Here is a 26,457-nt window from a genome sequence, read left to right as displayed (position 1 = left end):
ATAAAGTCACATACCGTCTTACATATGTACGGCTAGAAGCGTGTACCTCTACGATATAGCCTGAATAAAGTCACATACCGTCTTACATATGTACGGCTAGAAGCGTGTACCTCTACGATATAGCCTGAATAAAGTCACATACCGTCTTACATATGTACGGCTAGAAGCGTGTACCGCATATCAAATGAAAGGCTGGAACTTTGGCGATACAGGAGTGAGCCGATGCATTAAATAACAAGGCAGATGTTCGACTCTCAGTCAGTAATGTTTTGACAATAATAATTTTAGTGGATGGATCTCGACAGAACTTTCAGTTCCCATAATACGAGCAACCAGTAAGTTTTTTTCATTTCCTGTGAGATTTGATATGCTCAAAAAAGAAGGGTTGTTTTTCGGGGTTTTTATATCTGGAGATTAGTACAGCCAAAATGAGATCCGGTGACCAAGCCACAGCGAGTACATTCTCGTAAGATTTGAAAGTTTTATGCAGCATTCGAGGGTAACGTGGGACAACAAGTAATTAAATAATAACGCGTAAACTCGACAATAAACGCTCCAAGATAACACGCAGTTGGCGTGATGGGTACTGATGCAGGGCTTCAGGGGAGGTAACCGCGGAAGCGACTCATTAAGATGCCGTGTCTTTTATGTTCCGTATCAAAAATTAATTACTGAACATGTGTTTGTCATCATCGATTACTCATGCCTGTTATCTACACTGTTTCTACAGATAGTGTGGATACGGGATCTTCATGCGGTTCGAAAACTGAAGGTATTTCCATGGTGATCAGTAAATGTCGCCATTTGGTATACATTCCATAACAGTGACCAAATGATGGGTTTCATACGACAAGTAACGCTAAAACATTTGCAACATTCACACTAGCGAGATGTGTAACAGGGCATCAGGGAGGACGTCGGGGGGGACGTCAAGGGGACGTCAAGGGGGACGTCATGGCAAGTGAGATGACACAAGACGTAGACGATACTACAAGAAAATAGCCCAAGTCAAACAAATCCTCAACTTATTCATAACCCGGTACAGTACCTCGGTACATCATCCGTTACAATACCTCGGTACATCATCCGGTACAGTACCTCGGTACATCTTTCAGTACAATACCTCGATATATCATCCGGTACAGTACCTCGATACATCATCCGGTACAGTACCTCGATATATCATCATCCGGTACAGTACCTCGATACATCATCCGTTACAGTACCTCGGTACATCATCCGGTACAGTACCTCGATACATCATCCGGTACAATACCTCGATACATCATCCGGTACAATACTTCCATACATCATCCGGTACAGTACCTCGATACTTCATCCGGTACAGTACCTCGATACATCATCCGGTACAATACCTCGCCCCTTTACCTCATCTATGAGTATTCTAACAATTATTATCGTAGACAAATATAAAGTCATCAAAGAAGGGGAGCTTAGGGCCCCAGCACAACGTCGGACATGACAAGTCTTCGATCTGTGTATGGGTACCGGTTTTAAAAAGTCTCATTTCGCCGTGCGAAGGCGAGTAGGCAGTCTGCTATAACCGTGAACCTGTGAAGTGAACATATCAAATTATTCTCAAAGGAAAACTACTCACTAACTCTAACCCCATGATATTATCAAAAGCTCCCGTTTGTTGGGCTGCTAAGTGTCTGCAGTGTGTTTCTCAGTACTATGATAGAAATGAGTCGAATACACCCTTAAACGCATACTTTGAAGAAGGTTCCCGTGCAGCTGTTGATACGTAGGCTGTGTACGACACTCCACTCAGGATATACCTGTCGGACTGGCGGTATGAAAGAATAACATCCTCATACATCTGCCATCAGACACGATCAGCATTCATAAAGTTCCAGATATATCTGTGGAATATTTGGTGTGAATGGTAGTGCTTACACATGATGCCGTCATGTTGGAGGGATATACCTAACTCAGCCTGTATTCATGTGTATGTGTGTGTATGTGTGTGTGCGTGCGTGCGCGCGCGCGCAAACGAATATACTGTATGTATATATAATCATATTCGATATATAGCTATTTGCGGGATATACAATATATACATTTGGTTCCATTTCTTTCATATGTTTGGCAAAAGCACAGCTGTATACCTCTTGTGGGTCACAACTTGCAATTAGTCTTAATCTTGTTACAGGGTTGGACCAGAAGGAACGCGCTGGCGATAAGCAGCGCCCTCAGCCCGCAGGAGCTAGAGAAATCTTCGGAAGTAACACCGTAAGTTCCTAAATCCACATAGATAGAAAACAGACTGCTGCCAAATCCTAAATACGAAAATCATTCATATTTCGTACCGGGGAAAGACCACCAACACCGAAACAGACTATGATCAATCGGCTTGGAAGGACAGGGAAAACATTCAGAAACATTGGCCGCTGGTTGGGAAGTTTCAGGAAATGCAAGTAGTTGTGAGTTGGTGGTCTTGTCTGTAACGTCACACGGGAAAATAGATGTGCACGCATGCGCAAACACTAGAAATATAATAACAAAGTCATCCAAGCGTGGCCGGTAACAGTTTGATTTATACCTGTTGGTGTCAAACAGCAATGTCCGGGTGCACTTGGGTGTCACCTTTTGTCGTGTATGTCCGAACTTACACTGACAGTGGTCAGCTGTTCGATGTACATCTTCTACCGATATGCTGCATGTGCATGTTTCCTCAACCGATAGGATGCATGTGCATGTTTCCTCAGCCGATAGGATACATGTATATGTTTCCTCTACCGATAGGATGCATGTGCATGTTTCCTCAGCCGATAGGATGCATGTGTATGTATATGTTTCCTCTACCGATAGGATGCATGTGTATGTTTCCTCAGCCGTTAGGATGCATGTATATGTTTCCTCTACCGATAGGATGCATGTGCATGTTTCCTCAGCCGATAGGATGCATGTATATGTTTCCTCTACCGATAGGATGCATGTGCATGTTTCCTCAGCCGATAGGATGCATGTGTATGTATATGTTTCCTCTACCGATAGGATGCATGTGTATGCATATGTTTCCTCTACCGATAGGATGCATGTATGTTTCCTCAACCGATAGGATGCATGTGCATGTTTCCTCAGCCGATAGGATGCGTGTGTATGTTTCCTCAACCGATAGGATGCATGTGTATGTATATGTTTCCTCTACCGATAGGATGCATGTATGTTTCCTCAACCGGCAGGATGCATGTGTATGTTTCCTCTACCGATAGGATGCATGTATATGTTTCCTCAACCGATAGGATGCATGTGTATGTATATGTTTCCTCTACCGATAGGATGCATGTATGGTTCCTCAACCGATAGGATGCATGTGCATGTTTCCTCATCCGATAGGATGCATGTGTATGTTTCCTCAGCCGATAGGATGCATGTATATGTTTCCTCAGCCGATAGGATGCATGTGTATGTATATGTTTCCTCTACCGATAGGATGCATGTGTATGTTTCCTCAGCCGATAGCATGTATGTATATGTTTCATCATGTATAGGTTTCCTCAACCGATAGGATGCATGTGTATGTATATGTTTCCTCTACCGATAAGATGCATGTATGGTTCCTCAACCGATAGGATGCATGTGCATGTTTCCTCAGCCGATAGGATGCATGTGTATGTTTCCTCAGCCGATAGGATGCATGTATATATTTCCTCAGCCGATAGGATGCATGTGTATGTATATGTTTCCTCTACCGATAGGATGCATGTGTATGTTTCCTCAGCCGATAGCATGTATGTATATGTTTCGTCAGCCGATAGGATGCATGTGTATGTTTCTTCAGCCGATAGGATGCATGTGTATGTTTCCTCGGCCGATAGGATGCATGTGTATGTATATGTTTCCTCAGCCGATAGGATGCATGTGCATGTTTCCTCAGCCGATAGGATGCATGTATATGTTTCTTCAGCCGGCAGGATGCATGTGTATGTTTCTTCAGCCGGCAGGATGCATGTGTATGTTTCTTCAGCCGGCAGGATGCATGTGTATGTTTCTTCAGCCGGCAGGATGCATGTGTATGTTTCCTCAGCCGATAGGATGCATGTGCATGTTTCCTCACCCGATAGGATGCATGTGCATGTTTCCTCAGCCGATAGGATGCATGTGTATGTATATGTTTCCTCAGCCGATAGGATGCATGTATATGTTTCGTCAGCCGATAGGATGCATGTATATGTTTCCTCAGCCGATAGGATGCATGTATATGTTTCCTCAGACGATAGGATGCATGTGTATGTTTCCTCAGCCGATAGGATGCATGTGTATGTATATGTTCTGTAGTTGTGAAGCAGTTAAACATTTGAAGTACTTGTATGATCGCTATTTCTGGAGGATCCACTGAGAGAAGAAATGCTTATCAGCGAACAGTTGGCGGTAATAAACATGTCCGTCCAGCACCTGGGAGCCGGCCTAATATGCCACTTTATCAATACCGAATGATGGCGTACATATATAGAGGAACACACATTTTCGTGTAGTGTTTAACAAGAGAGTGAACTCAGCTAAATCATCCTTTTCGTGATAAGCTTTCATATGTAACATGCATTTTAATGGCCATCTATTCATCGAGGTAATGGCAACAGCATGTGTCTATGCCTCAAAACATGACAGCGAAACCATCTCAACAACATGTTCTGAAGACATTTAAGAAATAAACCTTTGTTTTTCACCAATATAGTTTTGATAATGCGAAAATACAAAACTTCTATCTCAAGTGATTCCTACGCCAAAACGTCTCATACGTAACAGTTTGATATATACCTGTTGATACGGTTTGATGTATACCCAACTTCTAAATGCCTTTCAAAAACTTGTCTCATACGTAGTCCGCATGAATAGCGCCTCACGTCACATTTGGAGCAGGCCTTATGGTTACCCATAAGAAGGCCTTATTTTTTGGTTGCCTTAGTAACAGGCATAAATAGTTCAAGGGTCATATGACCGTTTCAAAGTTTGATCTGAGATGTTGGTACATGTGTGTCATCATCTCGGGATGTGTTACAGCATCCATGTCTACTGCTGTGGCTCCACACAACACACTGGGACCTGTGTCTGCCGGCCAGTGAAAGGTAGGATGCCAACTGCTTTTGATAATGTTATAAATACAAAACATAAAACATAGTGTACAAGATCGGGTGTTATACATAAGCTGACTTGTCTATAGTTGGAACTATCATGTTTGTTGCTCATACATCAATGTGTGAAATGTATCTATATTTCTTGTACCTACTGTGTAAATATTTGTAGCTTATAGAATATTGCCACTGTTTCTTCATGGAATGCTATGCAATAAATATCTTATCTTATCTTATCAATGTTGGAAACTAATTGTTTAAGTGCTGTATTGCTGCTTGACTATAAGTATTATCAATATTTCAGATACTGGTACAGCTTTCAAGAAAAGCCAGAAATCTTTCTCCTAGTAATGTAGTTTTGTTTTGTCTAAATGCCTCAACGAATTATCGTTAGCTGAAGAGATGACGGTCAAATGTACGATATCAGCTGAGTAAATAATGATGACTACGTATGGCGTGTTACTGTGCTGCATCCTGCCTAACAGAGTTGACAAGTCAATACTTACAGGAAAATTCAGCATTATTTTCCAGCCAAATGCCACAACGTGCCGCCATACGTGGGCCGACAAAGACAAGACAGAACGTGTGTACACAACATGTTCTATATGGGGGGTAGGACCGGGGGTAGGACCGGGGTATCGGGTGGGGAGGGAGGGAAGCTTGCTCTCTCTTCTGGGTGATTAAAGGTACCGACATATTCATAAATTTGCTTTTATCTCGGCCGAATGTCTAATATCCATGTTGCTGACTGGCCGAATGTTTCTAGTCGGTAGTTATAGATAGGCAAATTGACAGGTTACGCAGTTTTATCTGTACTTCACAACATCGAGAACACCGGCCGCGCGGTTGGAACTAGACATGAGTTGAAATACACATGAAATGTACACGTCGTGTCTAAGTTCTGCTACTGCAGATGATGAAAGAAATATCGTATTTGAATTTAGGCCAGAGAAATTTGTTGGTGTTTGTGTAGTGTCAACTGTTTGAACTACAACATTCATACGCAATTTACTGTAGAAGCCGTAGGCTAGGAAAAATAGTGGAGTCGAGACGTCCTAGCGGTGCTGTACACTCGGCACACTGTTCGATAGTTCGATCACGGTTATATATCTCAGCAGCACACTGTTCCATAGTTCGTTCACGGTTATATATCTCAGCACACTGTTCGATAGTTCGTTCACGGTTATATATCTCAGCACACTGTTCAATAGTTCGATCACGGTTATATATCTCAGCACACTGTTCGATAGTTCGATCACGGTTATATATCTCAGCACACTGTTCGATAGTTCGATCACGGTTATATATCTTCGCACACTGTTCGATAGTTCGATCACGGTTATATATCTCAGCACACTGTTCAATAGTTCGTTCACGGTTATATATCTCAGCACACTGTTCCATAGTTCGTTCACGGTTATATATGTCAGCACACTGTTCGATAGCCATGTCACAGTTTCATATCAATTCAAGTTATGGATATCAGCACTGGTTTCGTGCAACGCTTGCTGACAAATAAAAACGGAAACAAAAACTTTGTGTGAATTACTGATGACATATTAACGTAGCGTTCTGCGTCACGACGAGACGCACTCACTCATATCTCTTGTCATGTATTCAAACATAAAAAGCAAATCCATGAAAGTTAGTTTAGTGAAGAAAAAGGAATGAGCTGAGAAATACATGCGTCGCACGACAAAACTGTCACATAATAAATGGATGCACTAGAATTTGGTGATGCGTCTAGATTCAGCCAGACGTACAACCCGAGTGTAGTTCTAGTATTTAAGCACTTTCCACAATATATCGATTGATATCTATTTTACTTCTTTAGGAAATGTGATTTCCACTCACTCATTTCAACGTGTCGTCTTTTATGAAATGCTCTTGTTCTGCGGAAAGGCATAGTTCAAGAATGTGTCACTTGAATTAACGGTTAGTGTCATACTGGGGTATGTATGTGGCAGTGACCCCTATTACTGGCTGTCACTGCTGGCGCTGTGGCGAGCCCAGGAGTGAGCTAAACACTGTAAGGAGGTCCGTCTGACAAACACTTGTTGCTACATGTGACGTCAGATATAACTAGAGGCATCCATTACCGTGTGACCCCATACATCATGGAACAGTTATTAGAGGAAATACTTGTGTGTAGTATGAGAACTTTGTACACCTCACATTGGTTGTACAGCTCACACTGGTTGTACAGCTCACACTGGTTGTACAGCCCACACTGGTTGTACACATCAAACTGGTTGTACACCTTACACTGGTTGTACACCTCACACTGGTTGTACACATTACACTGGTTGTACATCTCACACTGGTTGTACACCTTACACTGGTTGTACAGCTCACACTGGTTGTACACTTGACACTGGTTGTACACCTCACACTGGTTGCACTCCTCACACTGGTTGTACACCTCACACTGGTTGTACACCTCACACTGGTTGCACACCTCACACTGGTTGTACACCTCACACTGGTTGCACTCCTCACACTGGTTGTACACCTCACACCTCACACTGGTTGCACTCCTCACACTGGTTGTACACCTCACACTCACACTGGTTGCACAAATCACACTGGTTGCACTCCTCACACTTGTTGCACACCTCACACTGGTTGTACACCTCACACTGGTTGTACACCTCACACTGGTTGTACACCTCACACTGGTTGTACACCTCACACTGGTTGTACACCTCACACTGGTTGTACACCTCACACTGGTTGCACACCTCACACTGGTTGCACACCTCACACTGGTTGCACACCTCACACTGGTTGCACACCTCACACTGGTTGTACACCTCACACTGGTTGTACACCTCACACTGGTTGCACACCTCACACTGGTTGTACACCTCACACTGGTTGTACACCTCACACTGGTTGCACTCCTCACACTGGTTGTACACCTCACAGTGGTTGTACACCTCACACTGGTTGCACTCCTCACACTGGTTGCGCTCCTCACACTGGTTGTACACCTCACACCTCACACTGGTTGCACTCCTCACATAGTACACAACATTCAGGTATTGAACAATAGCTGCAACTTTCAGTATTCTGCAAGGGAATCACAATTGGTAATGTGTAAACCAAGGAGCGTGTTTCATCCACACAGCAGTTGCAGGTATGAGGTGGGCTCGTGACGCTGTAGAGGGGGTTGGGGAGAGGGGGACGCACGATGGTGACTAGGGGCCACACTGTTTCAAGTTTCTCACATGAAGATTATCAGCTAGTGGTTATAACTACAGGTAAAACATATCCTGTGTTGTCAACGTTTCACAGTCAATTTCAGTCTGAAGAGTCATAATGCAGCATGGGCCAGTAGGTTTAATGTTGATAGCAAAACAAAACAGTCTATAGCAATATCATTCACTTGCACCAGGTGACCTTTCTTTCAACAGCTGGCTAATAACATACAAGCCACACATCAAAAGCCTGATCCTATAATTTAAAACAAGAATTATGAAAATCTTTTACAATGGTTCAAACACACCGACGTATTAGAATTTCTCGCTTAATGTCTGATGAGTGGAGCTGTGCTATTGTCACTCAGTATGGCGGCTTGTTGGGCTGCTTGATATCTATAGCCAGGGCACATAATGCCCCTGAACACGGGGAGCGCTCATACTTTATTGTAGGAATATTTCAATAACAATTTCAGCAATATATATAACACTCCTGAGCTCCATTAATGGGTGTTGGAAACGATAGAGGCAATTAGTACATGTAGTCCCGATAAGATAATCTTTATGATTGCTGTCAACACGTGCTTAGTCCAACTATGTATTTCAGTCGGTGGATCCACCTTGACGTGTGAATAGCACCAGTGTGGCATTCCCAGGGAACCAACAGAGTGTCTAGCGGCGTCATCAGGCAAAGTTACAATAAGTACCAACTGGGGTTAGAAACTACGTCAAACTAATGGCATGGAAAACAGGGCAGTATTCTACTACAGCTTACGATACAACAATTAGTGTCATGTATGTAGGCCCTCCAGATCATAGTATTAACGCTCGAATGAAATGTCGCAGTAACGAAGTACTTCACGATAATAATTGTGTTGAAATATTAAAAAAAATACTTCAACCAACACAGAACAAATGTAGCCACAGGTGACATTAACGGTGTTGTTGCCAGGAGGATGGATTAACACTCGGGTCCAGGGACATCAAGTCTCTCCTGACTGAACCCATTCAGGTCATACACGCAGATCTAGAAAATTATCATAAGATATCAAAAAAAATATTATATAATCTAATATAGACGCAGCCACATACAGACACACCTCCTGCAGCAGTCACATACAGACACACCTCCTCTAGTAGCCACATACATACACACCTCCTGTAGCAGTCACAAACAGACACACCTCCTGTAGCAGCCACATACAGACACACCTCCTGTAGCAGTCACATACAGACACACCTCCTGTATAGCAGTCACATACAGACACACCTCCTGTAGACAGACACACTTCCTGTAGCAGCCACATACAGACACACCTCCTGTAGCAGTCACAGACAGACACACCTCCTGTAGCAGCCACATACAGACACACCTTCTGTAGCAGTCACAGACAGAGACACCTCCTGTAGCAGCCACATACAGACACACCTCCTGTAGCAGCCACATACAGACACACCTCCTGTAGCAGCCACATACAGACACACCTCCAGTAGCAGTCACAGACAGAGACACCTCCTGTAGACAGCCACATACAGACACACCACATACAGAGCACCTCCTGTAGCAGTCACAGACAGACACACCTCCTGTAGCAGCCACATACAGACACACCTTCTGTAGCAGTCACAGACAGAGACACCTCCTGTAGCAGCCACATACAGACACACCTCCTGTAGCAGCCACATACAGACACACCTCCAGTAGCAGCCACATACAGACACACCTCCTGTAGCAGCCACATACAGACACACCTCCTGTAGCAGCCACATACAGACACACCTCCTGTAGCAGCCACATACAGACACACCTCCTGTAACAGTCACATACAGACACATTTCCTGTAGCAGTCACATACAGACACATTTCCTGTAGCAGTCACATACAGACACACCTCCTGTAGCAGTCAACATACAGACACACCTCCTGTAGCAGCCAAATACAGACACACCTCCTGTAGCAGCCACAGACAGACACACTTCCTGTAGCAGCCACAGACAGACACACCTCCTGTAGCAGTCACATACAGACACACCTCCTGTAGCAGCCAGATACAGACACATCCCCTGTAGCAGCCACATACAGACACCCTGTAGCAGTCACATACAGACACACCTCCAGTAGCAGCCACATACAGACACGACTCCTGTAGCAGCCACATACAGACACACACCCTGTAGCAGCCACATACAGACACACCTCCTGTAGCAGTCACATACAGACACACCTCCTGTAGCAGCCAGATACAGACACACACCCTGTAGCAGCCACATACAGACACACCTCCTGTAGCAGCCACATACAGACACACCTCCTGTAGCAGCCAGATACAGACACACACCCTGTAGCAGTCACATACAGACACACCTCCTGTAGCAGTCACATACAGACACACCTCCTGTAGCAGTCACATACAGACACACCTCCTGTAGCAGCCAGATACAGACACACCTCCTGTAGCAGCCACATACAGACACACCTCCAGTAACAGTCACAGACAGACACACTCCCTTTAGCAGTCACATACAGACACACCTCCTGTAGCAGTCACATACAGACACACCTCCTGTAGCAGCCACATACAGACACACCTCCTGTAGCAGTCACAGACAGAGACACCTCCTGTAGCAGCCAGATACAGACACACCTCCTGTAGCAGCCACATACAGAGACACCTCCTGTAGTAGTCACAAACACACCTCTCTGACGTTATGCGGAGTAAAGACTCGTAGTGCAAATGATTATAAAACGTAATGCTAACGGTTATGACACGTGATGTTAAGGGTTATATGACACCTAAGGCTAACGGTTATGACACGTCATGTTAAGTGTTATGACAGTTGATGCTACCCGTAATGACACCTAAGGCTTACGGTAATGACACCTAAGGCTAACGGTAATGACACCTAAGGCTAACGGTAATGACACATGACGGGTTTTCCAGCTCTGCTGTTTATAGCCGGTCTGCCCGAGTCCGACATCTAACATAACCATTTGTTGACGGATGGCGAGCTTGCTGGTTCCAGATATCCTGAAATTCCTGGAATGCGCGGTGCCGTCTTGGAGAACATTCCAACACGGAAGATGGTGGAGATACCCCGGACTGTATCTCGAATCAAACGTAAATGCTCGCTTGGCGTGAAGGGAAGCGTTAAGCATGTGTAACCATACATCAAGGTCGGTTACCTCGATGGGCTGCCTATGTCGACGTGCTGCCTATGTCGACGTGCGTCAGTTCCAACTACCAAGTTAAGGAGAGGAAGACTGTGCGCCGTGGAAGCACATGGTGTAATTGTGCGTGACCTGTCCCTCTCTGTTTCTGTATCAACAACCGATTTCCGTCTTCCACACAGGGGAGTTGCCTCCCTTGGAAACGCCATCAACCTATCATTGTGGGTTCGAATCACATTCCGGCGCACTGATCACTTAACCACTGTGACTGCCACAGGCCAAATAGCGTACAGCAAGGGACCGACATTTTGCCCTGATTCCGCCTGTGGGTTTGTCAGTAGGTAAGCGTGTGCCACCTGCACGACGGTCTGCTCAAACGTGATACAACTGTAACCACTCACTAACATACAACTGCACCCACAGTGCCCTGTGCCAACAAGACTCCAACAGACAGATTCAAAGGAAACCCGCAGTAGGTATGTATACTTGGTTTCCAGGATGACATTGTGCCCCTCACTTACACAAGATATAGAACCCAAGACGTAGGAGTTACAGTAGTAGTACATGTAGTAGGTGGAGTTGCTCTTTCGTTAAAGAAATCGAATTCAATTTGAAACATGACATAACTACTTTCACGGCTCCGTGGTTCGCGCAGTAGAAGCTAGGATAAAACAGACGCGGGTTTCATTTTTTCGCAACAGTTCCTGGCAAAAAGTTAGGTTAATTTGGCTAAGACATATACAGAAAGGTTTTTAATAGCCCTTCACGGCACGATGTGAGGAAATATCGCAGGAAATTGTTGATTGGGTGGATTACCTGGATATACACTCTGAACGGGATATCTGATTTATGATCACTTTCTAATTCTTCAGACTCGTGGTAAGTGTTTTCCTGCAGCTACACACGCCGTCCGTGTACTCGGCCTCCTCCTGCCTCTACAGCAGCAGCATCTGTATAACGTACAGCGTCAGTCTAACAGTCGCGCTACAACTGGAACAATGCGTTCAAGCTATTTCAAAATTTCAGACAATTTCTGCCCCCCAAAAAACAAAATAAAAAGTTTAAACTCAACAAATTCCCCTTAAAGTGTTTCGGACTTGAGTGTAATTCTGACCTGTCAATTTCAATCAATCAAACGTTGAATTTCCGTGAGTAATTGCCGGTGTTCATTTCAACATTAAGTGATGCTAAGTGCTGTCTGTTTATAGTCTACGAGCTCGAGTGGGGATAATCAAATTCATTAAACCAGTGTTATCACAAGGAACACGAGAGAAATCGCGTGTTACAATTTGACTGATTATCTCTGAATTATCAACAGCATAGGTTTCCTATTGAAGCCTGTGGCAGAGGAGGACAATACGTTTCTGTGCGCCACAGACCAAAGTGGGCCTGGCTTTTAATCTAATCAAGCCGTTTGTTTGCTGTTGCCGTCCTCGTCAAGCGACCGTCTTGACCCTAAGGAAGGACTGCCATTCTCTCATATCCGTGCGTAATTTCTGTTTAATTGGCGTGATTCACCTAAATCCTCCTGACTCGCCCAATCCCCGCGGGGCGGTTCTGTCAACGGGCCTAAGAAAGCAGTGAGTTCTTGTTAAAGGGCTTGACGAAGTTCATTCTCTCGCCTCTGAGCAGCGCGAGATTGTCTGTGCGCGGAGTGTGAGGTTCCACCAGGCTGATTGGTATGGCGATAATACCGTGGCTTAACACCTTCGTCTAACCTACAATCTGTCAGACCAGCCACTTCCAACTGATGGCTGCCGCTTCGGCGGCACACTTCACACTTGCTGGCGTTATTCCACAGATTTTTGACCGTTGATCATGTCTTAAATGACCAATAGCTTCCAGCACACACCTGTTGGTCCTATACATATGACAACATGCAGGGAAACTTTCATCTGTTTTTCAAAGTTTGCGAGCTCTCAGTTCTCAGAAAAACCTAATAATGGCAAAATGCTTCCAGATAAAACTAAACCATTCACAATGAGAGGCCATCAGAAGGTGGGAAACGAGGGTTCTACATGGAATAAAAACTGTGGTGTCTTCCTGGACGCGTGGCCAATGTTGTGTGATAGTTGACCTTAGAGCAAATATATCAATGACTGAAATCATCCATTACAGAACAGGGGCAATTGTGAAAACATGCAGTTGACACGCACACACAAGTAGCAGTTAGAGTATACTTGCAGGAGGAGTAAAGAAAATAGAGAATACATACATATTATATAATTAATTTTTGATACATTATGTTCTGAAATTGTAACCATGGTTACATATACTCTTGTGTGTTAACGACATAATTTGTTGAAATGTATCAGAAGGAAGCTGAAGTAAGAAGAGGGGTCATTGATGAATACATCGAAGAGAGTAGGACATAAACCTTATCCTTGTCGGACACTTTACCAATTACAAACTTGGAACATACCTTCTTATAGGTTGTACATTACATGATTACTACAGAGGAATGACATTAACTGATGAGCATTGCCCAAGATTTCATGGATCAAAGGCAAACTCGACTGAATCAAAGGCATGTCACTCGGAGACACACATACATGGGGAGACCAATAACAATAACTATATATCGTCCTTGGGGTTCAGGTCAAGTGTATCATACAACACCTCACTCGGAGACACACACACCATACAACACCTCACTCGGAGAGACCAACAACAACAACAATAACTATATATCGTCCTTGGGGTTCAGGTCAAGTGTATCATACAACACCTCACTCGGAGACACAAACACATGGGGAGACCAACAACAATAAGTATATATCGTCCTTGGGGTTCAGGTCAAGTCCATCATACAACACCTCACTCGGAGACACACACACATGGGGAGACCAACAACAATAACTATATATCGTCCTTGGGGTTCAGGTCAAGTGTATCATACAACACCTCACTCGGAGACACAAACACATGGGGAGACCAACAACACTAACTATATATCGTCCTTGGGGTTCAGGTCAAGTGTATCATACAACACCTCACTCGGAGACACACACACATGGGGAGACCAACAACAATAAGTATATATCGTCCTTGGGGTTCAGGTCAAGTCCATCATACAACACCTCACTCGGAGACACACACACATGGGGAGACCAACAACAATAACTATATATCGTCCTTGGGGTTCAGGTCAAGTGTATCATACAACACCTCACTCGGAGACACAAACACATGGGGAGACCAACAACAATAACTATATATCGTCCTTGGGGTTCAGGTCAAGTGTATCATACAACACCTCACTCGGAGACACAAACACATGGGGAGACCAACAACACTAACTATATATCGTCCTTGGGGTTCAGGTCAAGTGTATCATACAACACCTCACTCGGAGACACACACACATGGGGAGACCAACAACAATAACTATATATCGTCCTTGGGGTTCAGGTCAAGTGTATCATACAACACCTCACTCGGAGACACACACATGGGGAGACCAACAACAATAACTATATATCGTCCTTGGGGTTCAGGTCAAGTGTATCATACAACACCTCACTCGGAGACACACACACATGGGGAAACCAACAACAATAACTATATATCGTCCTTGGGGTTCAGGTCAAGTGTATCATACAACACCTCACTCGGAGACACAAACACATGGGGAGACCAACAACAATAACTATATATCGTCCTTGGGGTTCAGGTCAAGTGTATCATACAACACCTCACTCGGAGACACACACACATGGGGAGACCAACAACAATAACTATATATCGTCCTTGGGGTTCAGGTCAAGTGTATCATACAAAACCTCACTCGGAGACACACACACATGGGGAAACCAACAACAATAACTATATATCGTCCTTGGGGTTCAGGTCAAGTGTATCATACAAAACCTCACTCGGAGACACACACACATGGGAAGACCAACAACGGTAGACAGCAAGTACAGTAATTACACTCACTGAGTGACACACAATAGCCTACGTCAATGTCCATGAACGGCGGCTCCTGGTGATTTGATGACCAAGGCTCTTTGCGGCAGTTAACGTCACAGTGAGAAATCTGTTCCTCGCGTAAAACACGCGGAAATGACGATCTTCCCTGTAGGTTGTAACCCTTGTTTTCCTGTACTAGGTCTGTCCTATGTTCGGCCAGTTTGATGGTGGTGTGTTGCCAGTGTGGTGATAGTGCACTTTGCACACCCCAGAATCCGTGCAACATTGTCCTGTGTTGCACCCATCTACAACATCACAGTCACTCTTTCTCTCTGCTCTGTAGTGGGATGGGGCATGTTCTTTGTGTCAGATCGATGGCAGTAAAGGCACCAGACAGACACGTATTACTTACTCGATTCTGAAACGGGCAGTTTTATGCACACCTTGTAAATTTCAGTGAATAAATGAAACACATGGTTCTCACTCGTGATGCAAGTGGCTCTCGAGAGACGTGCAATTAGCCAATATTCAGGTTTACAACCATGCGGTAACTAGCGTGTAACTAGCTAATATCCAGGTTTACAACCATGTGGTAACTAGCGTGTAACTAGCCAATATCCAGGTTTACAACCATGCGATAACTAGCGTGTAACTAGCCAATATCCAGGTTTACAACCATGCGATAACTAGCGTGTAACTAGCCAATATCCAGGTTTACAACCATGCGGTAACTAGCGTGTAACTAGCCAATATCCAGGTTTACAACCATGTGGTAACTAGCGTGTAACTAGCCAATATCCAGGTTTACAACCATGCGGTAACTAGCTTGTAACTATCATATATCCAGGTTTACAACCATGTGGTAACTAGCGTGTAACTAGCCAATATTCAGGTTTACAACCACGTGGTAACTAGCGTGTAACTAGCTAATATCCAGGTTTACAACCATGCGGTAACTAGCGTGTAACTAGCCAATATCCAGGTTTACAACCATGTGGTAACTAGCGTGTAACTAGCCAATATCCAGGTTTACAACCATGCGGTAACTAGCGTGTAACTAGCTAATATCCAGGTTTACAACCATGTGGTAACTAGCGTGTAACTAGCCAATATTCAGGTTTACAACCATGTGGTAATTAGCGTGTAACTAGCCAATATCCAGTTTACAACCATGCGGTAACTAGCGTGTAACTAGCTAATATCCAGGTTTACAACCATGTGGTAACTAGCGTGTAACTAGCCAATATCCAGGTTTACAACCACGTGGTAACTAGCGTGTAACTAGCTAATATCCAGGTTTACAACCATGCGGTAACTAGCGTGTAACTAACCAATATCCAGGTTTACAACCATGCGGTAACTAGCGTGTAACTAGCTAATATCCAGGTTTACAACCATGTGGTAACTAGCGTGTAACTAGCCAATATCCAGGTTTACAACCATGCGATAACTAGCGTGTAACTAGCTAATATCCAGGTTTACAACCATGTGGTAACTAGCGTGTAACTAGCCAATATCCAGGTTTACAACCATGTGGTAACTAGCGTGTAACTAGCTAATATCCAGGTTTACAACCATGTGGTAACTAGCGTGTAACTAGCCAATATTCAGGTTTACAACCACGTGGTAACTAGCGTGTAACTAGCTAATATCCAGGTTTACAACCATGCGGTAACTAGCGTGTAACTAGCCAATATCCAGGTTTACAACCATGTGGTAACTAGCGTGTAACTAGCTAATATCCAGGTTTACAACCATGCGGTAACTAGCGTGTAACTAGCCAATATCCTGGGTTACAACCATGTTGTAACTAGCGTGTAACTAGCTAATATCCAGGTTTACAACAATGTGGTAACTAGCGTGTAACTAGCCAATATCCAGGTTTACAACCATGCGGTAACTAGCGTGTAACTAGCCAATATCCAGGTTTACAACCATGTTGTAACTAGCGTGTAACTAGCCAATATCCAGGTTTACAACCATGTGGTGGTGAAGGAATAAACAGTTAATGTAGGTCACCTTACGTTTCCTTTGCCCCTGAGTGTAGCAGTAAGCAACAATTATAACATGCCGCCTGTTGACACACAAGAAAAGCTGCACCTGACACACACAACAGAAGCTGCACCTGACACACACAACGGAAGCTGCACCTGACACACACAACAGAAGCTGCACCTGACACACACGCAACAGAAGCTGCACCTGACACACACGCAACAGAAGCTGCACCTGACACACACGCAACAGAAGCTGCACCTGACACACACACAAGAAAAGCTGCACCTGACACACACACAACAGAAGCTGCACCTGAAACACACACAACAGAAGCTGCACCTGACACACACGCAACAGAAGCTGCACCTGACACACACGCAACAGAAGCTGCACCTGACACACACACACAACAGAAGCTGCACCTGACACACACACAACAGAAGCTGCACCTGACACACACACACAACAGAAGCTGCACCTGACACACACACAACAGAAGCTGCACCTGACACACACACAACAGAAGCTGCACCTGACACACACACAACAGAAGCTGCACCTGACACACACATATTTGACAACAAAGTTAATTGACTCTGCACTGACAGCTGTAGGGAAGACACATATATCTTAAAATAACTCCAAGTTGATGGGATAAAGGAGTGAACGTGTAATTATTGAGACAACCTAATCCCGCATGAACACAGGCGGGCAATGCTGGTAGCACAGATACAGGTGAGACGGATACCTGGTTAAACACGTCAAATACCCTGGTATTCTGAGTGGTTTGGGAAAATGGCTGCTGAATATTGGTGTGAGAGTGTCCGGCGTTACAGTGTGTCAGACATTACAGGGTGTCTGGCGTTACAGTGTGTCAGACATTACAGGGTGTCTGGTGTTACAGTCATTAAAGGGTGTTTAAGTTATCGTGTACCGGGCATTATTGGCATCAATGAATCTGTGACATTACGAGGTGTCTAACACTATATGGAGCCTCTCACATCACAGGATCTCTATTATTAGAAGGCGTCTTGTATTACAAGGTGTCCGGTATCACAGGGTGTCCGGCATAACATCTCATGAGAGTCTAGTGTCAACGTTTCCGACGTTCCCGCCAGACTACTGGGCCGATCGAGGCTCACGCCTACTTGGAGTAATTACATGATAATGACTTTAGAGAATGCCTAACATATGTTCTGGAAGAAGCCCAAATTACCTACTGAAGTAAATGTCGCGGCGTGAAGGGGAACCTTCGACTTAATCCAATATTGCAGTCCACCCTTCGCGTCAATAGTCGCACTCACCTCACCTCTCAAGCTGCTTCCAGTGTCAATGGGAGATATACGTGGCTTCCATGTCTCTCACACGTTCACTCATAGTTCATAGCGAATTAATTTGGCTTCATGTATCAGGCTGGTTTTCAAAGACTATGATGTTGTAGTGAATAGGCAAGCGTGCTTCAATCGGCCATGTGCGTTACCTATTGCTTCTTGGTTTAATTCAACAGTCTGGTTTAAGCCGAAATGTACAATTGGAGTGCTGCTACATGGTTCGAGTATTGCTGCTTGGTTTAAGTCTAACTTCGTGTTTATAAACCACTGCATGGATAAATCTGTCGATGGATTTATGAACCACATATACTTATTGGGTTACTTTATAGCACCAGGATTTAAGTATTACTGATCGACTGAAGCACTGTTTCGCGGTTTTAAGTCTTACTTGGAGATAAGAAGAACTTTGTAGTTTAAGGACTAACTGCACGATGTAACTACTTCTTTGTGGTTTAAACATTACTTAGTGGTTTAATCATTACTTTGTGGTTTAAGAACATCTATATGGTTTAAATATTTGTTCAAGGTTTAAATGTTACTTCATGGCATTTCATCGTGTCTGTAAAGCACCAATGTGTGTGTTGCCCAAGTATTTGAAGGACATGCAGCAACCACGGAGGGGTAACGTTATCAGATATCAGGGTCTTTATTAGGGTGGAAAAACTCGTCTGGTTACCGGCCTATCTCACAACTGTCAGTCAGTTCTAAATTGGGGTCTTACAACTGCAAGGAAATACAGATTGCTTGTCATTTCGAGAAGGTTGTGTTTCACTTTGTGAATTTGATTTCCAAACGGACAGAAGTTCAGCAGCACGTCTTAATTATGCTTTCCAAACAGATAAAGATGAAGAGATATGATCGAATAATGCAAGGCCACATCTGTATCCATGACGGTGTTAAGTAGACACGGTGTTGTTTCTATTCCCTTTGATAATCTTCTGCAGCTCAGAATAAAATCTCATCTTCTTGTAATAGACGCTGTCTACACAATCAACCCAGTCGGTGTTGCAGAAACTGTCTACAGCCGCCCTGTCACTGTACGAGAGCAGCCTGACAACAGCCGCCCTGTCACTGTACGAGTGACCTGACAGCAGCCGCCCCGTCACTGTACGAGAGTGACCTGACAACAGCCGCCCCGTCACTGTACGACTGACCTGACAACAGCCGCCCCGTCACTGTACGACTGACCTGACAACAGCCGCCCCTTCACTGTACGAGAGTGACCTGGCAACAGCCGCCCCTTCACTGTACGAGAGTGACCTGACAACCGAACGCCCCTTCACTGTACGAGAGCAGCCTGAGAACAGCCGCCCTGTCACTGTATGCCAAACTGTGACATACTCTGAGGGTTGAGTCCTTCCTACTCCGAGATGCTGGCTGCTGGAACGTGAGCCTGTGGTCTTCAGGTCAGCCATAGATGATCGTGTCGGGACGGAAGATAACAAAAGTCACATTTGTAACTTTGTAATGAGTGACCTTGACCTTGGCCAAGTACACTGGTCGTGACAGAAGGAGGACTATTATTACAAATGATGAAATTGAAGATCCTTGAAACAGTTCAGGGAGTCTGTAAGTATGGCTTTATCATACCTTCATTCCCGAATTATTGCGTGTGAGTCTTTGTCATACGGTGCATTCCTGGCTTTCTGGACGTGAGTCTGTATCATGGCATACGCTGGTATGTTTCTTTCATTTGTAAGACGGGGAAGAATTCTAAGCTCGCCTCAAGTGTGAGACGTTTGAAATAAGCAATGTGTATATTTCACTTAACTCCCGCCATGTGTGCTACTTAGGAACAGGTATGGTATGGCGCAAGTTGGTAACAAAACTATCTACAGTGAGATGCAGGAGCGTGGCCATCATCAAGGGGGTGATATACAGCAGTGTCCAGCCTGACTGCATGACACGCTACAGATGCAGCACAGTGCCTTGCAAAAGAGAAAGTAGATACAAGCCCTTGAGCAACTGGCGTCCTTCACAAATATTAACAAAATATTGAGATAAACTTAAGTGACTTCCCTTCTGCTTGATGCTTCTACCGCCCGCAGTGAAAGGGTCTGGCGCGACCAGAATTGAGAAGTTAGATGAGACCAGTGACTGCGGCTAGAAGTGACACCAACGTCTGTGACAAGAAGTAACACTTACGTCTCTAGCTACAACTAACACTTACGTGTGTGGTTAGAAGCAACACTTACGTCTCCAGCTAGAAGCAACGCTTACGTATCCAGCTAGAAGCAACACTTACGTCTGTAGCTAGAAGCAACACTTACGTCTGTGGCTAGAAGCAACATTTACGTCTGTAACTAGAAGCAACACTTACGTCTGTGGCTAGAAGCAACATTTACGTCTGTGGCTAGAAGCAACATTTACGTCTGTGGCTAGAAGCAACATTTGCGTCTGTAGCTAGAAGCAACACTTACGTCTGTGGCTAGAAGAAACACTTACGATTAGATAGATACAAGCAACAATTACGTCTGTAGCTAGAGTTACAGTTACGTCTACAGCTAGAAGTAACACTTACGTCTGTGGCTAGAAGCAACACTTAAGTCTGTAACTAGAAGCAACACTTAAGTATGTGGCTAGAAGCAACACGTAAGTCTGTAACTAGAAGCAACACTTACGTCTGTGGCTAGAAGCAACACTAACGTCTGTAGCTAGAAGCCATACTTACGTCTGTGGCTAGAAGCAACATTTACGTATGTGGCTAGAAGCAACACTAACGCCTGTGGCTAGAAGCAGCACTTACGATTAGATAGCTACAAGCAACAATTACGTCTGTAACTAGAAGTAACACATACGTCTGTGGCTAGAGTAACAGTTACGTCTATAGCTAGAAGTAACACTTGCGTCTGTAACTAGAAGCAACACTTAAGTCTGTGGCTAGATGCAACATTTACGTCTGTGGCTAGATGCAACATTTACGTTTGTGGCAAGAAGCAACACTTACGTCTGTGGCTAGAAACAACACTTACGTCTGTGGCTAGAAACAACACTTACGTCTGTGGCTAGAAGCAACATTTACGCACTGTAGACGCCACAGCTCAGGCACAACACTGCATCATCTTCTACTTCTGGGTCAGTGCACATCTAGAAGAGTTATTTCCCCTTATAGGTCATGTTTTAACCATTTGTGTTACCTTGTGATGAACTGTCTGACAGTGGGTGGTGAAACAAGCAAGCAGTACAGTCGGGTGTTTCTGAAGAAGCACACTGTACATCCGTGTCTATATACACAAATGTACAGTACATCCTTGTGTGATGTAAGAAGGTACAGTACAACCTTGTGTGATGTAAGAAGGTACAGTACAACCTTGTGTCATGTAAGAAAGGTACAGTACATCCTTGTGTGATGTAAGAAGGTACAGTACAGCCTTGTGTGATGTAAGAAAGGTACAGTACATCATTGTGTGATGAAAGAAAGGTACAGTACAGCCTTGTGTGCTGTAAGAAAGGTACAGTACAGCCTTGTGTGATGTAAGAAGGTACAGTACAGCCTTGTGTGATGTAAGAAAGGTACAGTACATCATTGTGTGATGAAAGAAAGGTACAGTACAGCCTTGTGTGCTGTAAGAAAGGTACAGTACAGCCTTGTGTGATGTAAGAAGGTACAGTGCATCCTTGTGTGATGTAAGAAGGTACAGTACAGCCTTGTGTGTTGAAAGAAAGGTACAGTACAGCCTTGTGTGATATAAGAAAGGTACAGTACAGCCTTGTGTGATGTAAGAAAGGTGGAGTACAGCCTTGTGTGATGTAGAAAAGGTACAGTACAGCCTTGTGTGATGAAAGAAAGGTACAGTACAGCCTTGTGTGATGAAAGAAATGTACAGTACAGCCTCGTGTGATGTAAGAAAGGTACAGTGCAGCCTTGTGTGATGTTAGAAAGGTACAGTACAGCCTTGTGTGATGTAACAAAGCACACAGCTACTTCGGTGTGTACAGGGTACAGTTAAGCATTGTCAAGGATTACAAACATGTAGTTGATAAGGCCCTCGGACGAGTAGTTTATTATTCGTCTCTTAACCAGCAGGTGGTGATAACTCCAGTACCATACCGGTAACCAGCTTCATTTCAAACATTCTTTCATAACCAGATTAGCACGGGAACTATTTAGTAGGTTTACTTTCAGGAAATGATACTTTTCATTTTAATGAAAGCTTGCCATGTGACGTCAGTGTTGTCATGGAAATGAACATTTGCTGATTGCTGTAATATGGTGCGTTGGTTTCACCGATTAATGATTTGGAAAAGCCATTACAAAAGCCCTTGCAGGAGAGCGTTCCTATCTCAGTAACCAAATTGCTTGTTGCTACATGGCCCTGACCTAAACTAAAATATGAAAGATGATAATAAACCACATTAAATATCAACATATGATACTGCTACTGAACATGAATATTCCCTTGAAATGGGTTATTAGCATCCTGAGATTTGTTCCGATAAGTTTAAGCAGGAGATGGCAACGATGAATATCCTACATTAAGACTGAAGTACTGGCGTGTGTGCATTGCACTGCTGTACGTCATGCACAGCTTTAACAAGTCAACCATAGATCATAAAGGAGAACACGTGTCGGTAATGAAGGGGCTTCCTCGGCGAGATGCGGGGAGACACGGGTTGAGCATGGCATGGGCTGAACGTGACACGGGTTGAACGTCACACGGGCTGAACGTGACATGGGTTGAACGTTACACGGGCTGAATGTCACACGGGTTGAATGTGACTCCGGCTATACGTGACCAGGGCTTAATGTGACTCCTGTTGAACGTGACCAGGGCTTAATGTGACTCCTGGTGAACGTGGCTAGGGCTTAATGTGACTCCTGGTGAACGTGGCCAGGGCTTAATGTGACTCCTGGTGAACGTGGCCAGGGCTTAATGTGACTCCAAATGACGAGCCTGTAGGGAGATGTAGGACCTGATGGGGATGCAGGACCTGGAGGGATATAAAGGACCTGCAGGCAGATGATGGATCTGGATGGGGATGTAGGACCTGAAGGGAGATGTAACACCTGGAGAGGGATGTGAAGAGTGAGTGAGTGAGTGATTCTAGTTTTATGCCACACTCAGCAATATTCAAGCTTTATGGCGGCGGTCTGTAAAAAAACGAGTCTGGACCAGACTATCCAGTGATCAACAGCATGAGCATCGATCCACGCAACTGGTAACCGATGACATCTGTCAACAAAGTCAGCGAGCCTGACCACCCGATCCCGTTAGTCGCCTCTTACGACAAGCATGGGTTATTGAAGATCAATATTCTAACCTGGACCTTCACGGGTCAGGACCTGGAGGGTGATGTAGGACCTGGGGGGAGATGAAGGGCCTGGGGGGAGATGAAGGACCTGGAGGGAGATGAAGGGCCTGGAGAGGGATGTAGGACCTGGAGGGAGATGAAGGACCTGTAGGGTGATGTAGGACCTGGAGGGAAATGTAGGACCTGGAGGGTGATGTAGGACCTGGAGGGAGGTGAAGGACCTGGAGGGAGATGAAGGACCTGTAGGGAGATGAAGGACCTGGAGGGATATGTAGGACCTGGAGGGAGATGAAGGACACGATATAACACACTTGACACGATAACACACGTGACACGATATAACACACGTGACACGACTTAACACACGTGACACGACTTAACACACGTGACACGATATAACACACGTGACATGATATAACACACGTGACACGATATAACACACGTGACATGATATAACACACGTGACACGATATAACACACGTGACACGAAATAACACACGTGACATGTGGGAACAGTGACATTGTGGCGCAGGCGGTGGTGTAGGACTTTGGTCCAAGGGACAAGAAACAAGTTACTAATTCATGTTGTATCAAGACAAGCCCCGCTACGTGTATTGTATATTTCCCAAGTTAACCACCTACATTTAATATGTTCCTGTCGTTCTTCATATCGATTCGAAATCGACAATAAATTTGTCGCACACGCATTTCTTCAAAGGATCGGCGCTTAAGCTAACGTAGTCTGTCAACAACATCATTGTACGAACACACGAGAACAAATTACTGACAGCAAATATATTCCGATTTCTCCACTCCCCTTAAAACCTATACCAATAACAATACCCTTTGTGTGAAGATACAAACTTTCGCGGAGTGAGATTATTCAACTTTGATGTGTTTGGTATGAAATGGAACTCGAAGTTCTACTCTACTATGGTCGAGCAACGCTCGTCTCTTCCCAATAAATCACGAGGCAGTTGATCTTACAAGAGGGGTGTTGCTTAATGGAAAACCGAGTCCAGCTGTAACAAATGCAGCAACAGGTTTCGAGAGTCCCGCTTTGTCACTCTTGCGCTTCATTACCCCCAGACGTATTGCAGATCAGACGGCGGCTCTAGCACCGCGGCGGAGGGATATTTACCAGGGACAAAACAATCCCGAATTTGAAGTTTGCTTATTTTCCTTCCACGTAATAAATCTGTATATATTGCGAAACTATCACAACCGTAGCCTACAACATTCAGAGTTGAGGAGTAAACAGTGATGGATAAAGCACATTGAAAAACTGTCGCCATCTTACCCCTTTCCCCACATCTTAAATTTCAGTCCATAGACCTCTCTACAGGCTGGCAAAGAAATCTGAATTTCCCCACGGGGCAAAATGCCTGTCTGTTTTCTACATAAAACAGCGAGAAATGCGATTGCTATCATTTCCACAAGTAATTCTGTTCCTCCTTGTTCTGCGTCTTGATTTACTTTTTATGGGGTCGTAGATAATATATACTTAAAGAAGGACGTTTCGTTTCAGCATTCCAACTTTTCAATGGGTTTTGGCTCATCTAGGTGCAATTTGGGCACTTACTACACATTTATAGCCCTTCGCCGCTCCAATTTACTGATCTACACATGACAACGATTTGTTTCCAAATGGGATAAGTATTCGTAAATTCGCCATAGCTCTAGGGAAAGCTCCCCCGGAGGGAATAGGAGGTGCTGTACAACACGTGTTTCTTGAATGTCAGAGATGCAGAAAAACAAGGAAAAAAGTGAGTTCCATTCGTGTCCTGGAACCGCCAGTGTAATGTTGTTTTGTCTCATCCAGTGGTTACGGTTTCGAACAAGGTGAACTCGGGGTCTACAACCCAAACAACTAAAGTTCTTAATGAGATAATGCAAAGTTTCATTTTCCAGAAAGTGATTTCCAAATTAGATGAAAGTCAATTTACTTCAATTATATTTAAAATCTCCAGAGAGTCAGCGTGAGATCCTGGGTGCTGCTTCTCGGATGTGGAAACCATTCCTGCTGACTCAGCCTAGGGGTATTTGGCTGCCGCTGCACACAGATCCTCGTGTGATTCTTACTTTATGTTTTAGAATCTCACGTATATGTTGAAATAATTAAATGTTGCGCAGTGTGTGCTTCACTGACGTTCTTGTAAAACCACGATACATACAACTTGGGAGAAGAACTCACGTACACACCAACCCTTTTGGGTGACCTTCTGGAAATATCTTAAACTAGCACTGTGTTAAATACCTGACAACATAGAGACTGTAATCAAATGTAACTATTTAAACACAACATTGTTAGTCATTTCTGGACAACATACAGTAATCACCTGTAACCCTCTAAGGCCAACAATGGTGTTAATTACTTGACAACATACAGTAATCACCTGTAACCCTCTAAGGCCAACAATGGTGTTAATTACGTGACAACATACAGACAAGTAATCATCTGTAAGTCTCCAAGAATACCAATGTTGTTTATTTCCCGC

General features: G+C 44.2%; 1 protein-coding gene across 2 annotated transcripts in view; it reads right to left on the bottom strand.

Moving 5' to 3' along the window:
• Positions 1-26,457, bottom strand: part of LOC124288775 (protein Wnt-5a-like) — a 117,878-nt gene that overhangs the window by 19,586 nt on the left and 71,835 nt on the right. The window lies entirely within an intron of this gene.

This window comes from Haliotis rubra, unplaced genomic scaffold (genome assembly GCF_003918875.1).
Source record: "Haliotis rubra isolate DU_JTF1 unplaced genomic scaffold, ASM391887v1 Scf1113, whole genome shotgun sequence".
NCBI classification, from domain to species: Eukaryota; Metazoa; Mollusca; class Gastropoda; order Lepetellida; family Haliotidae; genus Haliotis; species Haliotis rubra.
The sequence above is the reverse complement of the archived record's forward strand: the minus strand, read 5'-3'. Positions and strand labels throughout refer to the sequence as shown.